The sequence below is a fragment of the Pinus tabuliformis genome, chromosome 9, assembly GCF_031772625.1.
Source record: "Pinus tabuliformis cultivar Carrire ecotype Pingquan chromosome 9, CPIR1, whole genome shotgun sequence".
NCBI classification, from domain to species: domain Eukaryota; kingdom Viridiplantae; phylum Streptophyta; class Pinopsida; order Pinales; family Pinaceae; genus Pinus; species Pinus tabuliformis.
In genome coordinates this window covers 1,847,248,994-1,847,253,407 of record NC_142307.1, presented here as the reverse complement: position 1 = coordinate 1,847,253,407, position 4,414 = coordinate 1,847,248,994, and positions in this window count along the sequence as shown.

The following is a 4,414-nucleotide window of genomic DNA, read 5'->3' as shown; positions in this document are numbered from 1 at the left end:
TATAGAAAGGTAAATTAGTGTCCTAGAGGCCTATATCATCCACTTCATCCACAAATTTATCCTCCCACCAGCAGTATATGTCAAATAAATCGAACTCTGAGAGTGTCTCGTGTATCTTGAAGTCCCTATCTGCAAGTGGTATGTGATCCAAATCCAATGGTGGGTGCACCATTGGATTAAATACCTCATGTTATTTCTCCTTGGGCACCATGACTATCTTTTGTAAAAACCTTTGAAACTGAACTGTGTTGAATTTGTAGTGGCCTGCAACATAAAGGGATAAGAAGAAATCGGAATTTCAGAGAGGGAGAAAGAAAAGGTTGAACTGGAAGTGGGATTCGAGAAAGGGAATGCTTGATAACTACAGAAAAAAGGAGTTTTCCGCAACTGTGATGTTGTTTATGTATGCTCGTTGCGCTCTTTGTGTATGATTGAACGGAATTTTGAATTGCATCTGTAAGTGAAGAGAGCATGTTAAAAATTGTAAATGGAGTGAAATGGTGCATTTGTAATTTTGGGGTGTTGCCGTTGGATTAGCCTGAAGTGGCACGATTCCATTGGCTAACAGTCCAACCAATTGAATTCGCAACGGTGGGAAAGGAGGTGATAGGCGGATGGGACGGAATGGCGTCGTGAGGTGGCGGGAGTGATAAACGGTAACAACGGGGGGTAGCGGTTTAGAGAAATCGGAAACCACTATTTGGAGGGCCTTGGGAGTGGTGAGCGGAATGAGATGGGGGTGCAAAATCCTGAGAGCAAGCCACATCAGTGGCTTGAAACCATTAATTTCGAACACACCCCCCCCCCCCCCCCCCAGGATTAACTTTCGGATGGTGAGGGGGGCCGGAAAATCATATGGGTCGTCGGATCGTATGGAGTGAGTAGAGATTAGGTGAGAGATGGGGGATGGGTAATATGGGATGTGACGGGTAAGTGAGTGGTGGGGTAGGGAAATAAATAGGGGGGCGGACTATAGGGATATAGGGGTATAGAATAAGGTTAGGGAAAATAATGTAAGACCCCTTCCCTTTTTTATTTATTTTCTCGATATTAGGAAAAACATTGAGATATGTCATCACACTTTAATAGAATTTTTTATGCCTTTTCACCTTTGTGATTTTTCTCAACCTTCCTACCCTTTATTCTTCTAATCTAAGATTTTCAGTTTTTGCATTTGCAGGGTGCATTTGGACTTGTAGACCCTTTCTCCTTTTTTTCTTTGATTCGAACCTACTCTATCTCTTATTTCTCCCATTGGTCCAGATTAAACAGTTGAACCAATTTTATTTCTACCTGGCTACTGATTTGCCAAGATGAAACTGTTTGGTAGATCTTCATTTTCTACCCTATCAACAGAAATTGAAATTTGTTCAATCATGTTTAGACTATATGATTTGAAAAACAATCGGGGTTTTCTTTTTCTTCTTATTTTTTCTCTTTTCTTCTTTTTCTTCTTTTTTAAAACCCTCTTTTCATTTTATTTTTTTTTGTTTTTGTGAAATCAATTGAATCTTGAAATCTATGATCAATTTGAAATCTGCAAACTGTGAAATACTCAATCACCTTGAGATCCTATAAATTATACGACCCTAACAGGGGGTTGGGTGACTGGCTACTAGAACTTTACAAAAGGTAGTTTGGGATGTCTGGGAGGCAAGACTGGCTGTTGGACTTGCGCAATGCGTAATCTAGACTAGCTGCCAAGATTGTGTAATGCACAATTCTAGCTGGGAGTGATTGTAGGCTCAGGGACTGCATTGTGCAATTTTCTGGGCCAGCAGTCACTGTCCCTTAGAAATGCGAAAAATAGTCATGGAGGACATTGCTGGGCAGAAATGCGCATTTCTGGAGAGGAAGACAAAGCCCTCCCCCAGATTGCGCAATGTTGTCTCAGTGAAGGTAGAGTCCGGGCCAAGATTGGCCCAACTCACTGATAGGCAACTGAAAGAAAATATGACATTGAATGCATGGTGACACTAAATGATAGCAGAAGTGATTGAAAATGCATGCAAACATGAATGAAAGATTTAGTAAATTGATCGACATGCATGTGGGTGAGGCGAGTTGCCCAATCGACGACCGCTCGTGCAAAAGAGTTTCATGCATGCGACAACAATGAGATAACAGCAAAAACTGAAATAGATCTAGGACAAGCTAGTATACATGAAAATAACAACAAGCATTCAAAGAAATCAAGCAAACAACACTCACACAAGCGAATACACAAAAAGTGATAGAAATGTTGAAAAATACAAGTTGAGGCGACTTACCCATGAATAGCTGAGCCAGATGTTTCGAAGAGTGCTTGATATGATGTGGGATGTCAGAGCTCCAAGATTGATGTGAAATAATTAGCTCTGATGCTTCGAATAAATAAGTTTGGGATCATGACGTGCATGCCACAAATCTAGGAAAAAGCGACACTTGGAGGAAAGTTTCTAAAACAACTTTGCATGTAACCTCCAATTGCTAAAAATAGCTCCCTGAATCATGGGATGCCTTTTGCATGTTGCCTTTTGCTATTCCGGGAAAAAGCAAGCTATGCATGCAAGTCAAGTTTTCTTGGTCCTGGGTGGAACTGGTCAACTGGACTGCTCATGCATGAAGCTGGTCACCTGCCTGAGAAAAATGTGCATTTTTAGCTGGGAGCTGGGCTGGCTGCCTAGGAGATTTGCACAATTTCTTGGCATAGCAGCTAACTACTGCGCATATTTGCACAAATTCTTGGCTAAGCAGCCCTGCTGGGGAAAATTGCGCAATTTTCACTGGGAATGTTGACTGGTAGAATTACGCAATTCTGGAACCCAGCAGGCTGCAGAGAGGATTACATAATTTTTGGAGGGAAGGCTGGTTTCCCTCCATAAATGCACAATTTCATGGGGAAACTGCTAAGCCTGCAACTGAACCAAGTCGGGGTGAACAACCTGTGAGCAGAATGCATCAAGTTGTGATCGACATGCTGCCTTTGTGCAAGAAAAACACTAAAGCTTGTGTACTTGACGAAGCATGACAAGGTTCTATGAAAGGTTGGTAGGGAGGCTCCAAAATGAAATCAGGATATGCAACTTTCAATTAGGTGGCCTTACTCATCTCTTCAATTTCAATGTTTTATTTCCTGATTTTTGGCACCTGGAAGCTCCCTGAGAGACCCCTGCTCTTTCTCACGGTCGCATCGCACTTTTTGGGTCTAGAAGTGCGATCTAGCTCACAGGAAACAGCTAGAAACCTGCAAGCTCGCACTTTCTGGGCTGAAAACTGTGATTTGGGGCTGGAGAGAGGGTTGGTCTGCTGGCCTGGTGGGGGTTGTAGGCTGATCAATGTAGACCATTGTTTTCTTCTTTGAATTGACAAGACATGTGGTATTTTGCAGGCATGTTAGAGCTAAAAATCAACTGGTGCGAACAAGATTTGGATATTCTTTGATCCGAGATCCAGGGGGATTAGGTGGTTTGAGGGGAATTGGATCGTTATGGGGTTCTTAAGTTGGTAGAGAACCCATTGATGAGGGTAGGTGAGCCCTTTCTATCGAGAATTGTGAGCTACTGAGATCCATACCAGGAGGTCTTTGTCGTGGAGGGGCACAAGATTGAGCTCACACTCTAGGATATTTACTTCCTGATAGGACTACCTCCCCTTGGAGTGGTGGGGAATATTCATCCGATGTTACCTCATGGGAGGAACATTACTGAGTTTGTGGAGCGCCATTGTCGATGGGGCGTTCGTGTGAAGGGAACGATTATCCCGCTTGTTGATCTAGAGAGGCGAGACATAGGTTGTTTTCGTAGCTGTGCTACGGGTCTTGGGCAGCCAGGCATTCCACCACATCATTGGTGGGTAGATGATGTTGTTCAAGAGTGTTTTGGCCGGGGCCTACTATGGGTGGGCCCAGATGATGCTGTCGTCGGTGAAATGACAATTGAGTCTTTGCAGGCGACAGGTGAACTGTGACTGCGCTTTTGGTACAGTATTGTGTGTGTTCTTCTTTGAGAAGATACCCACTATTCGTCCTCATGTACAGATCCGAGATGGGGGCCCACAGGAGCCTAGGATGCACCGCTGGGGGCAGCTACTGCAGAGAGGAGGAGGAGGGGGAGTCAGACGGGTGTTCTAACCTGAGTTTTTCGCACATTGGGATCAGATGCCCCTTTACATTGACAATTACCCTTATAGCGGGATGAACTATCAGGGAGATCCTGACTTGCCACTTCCGCCTGGGCGAGCATGGGGACCAGACGGTAAGTATTAAGTTGCTATGTTTTATGGTGCATTTTATATTTCTATCACATGTATATGGTACTGAGTGTGAAACATGTTGTATGCAGACATAGCACCAGTAAAGCCAGCAGGATATGCAGGCCGAGCTGCAGCGCCTGGGGTTGCAGATCAAGGGACATCATCATCACAACAAGGTCCA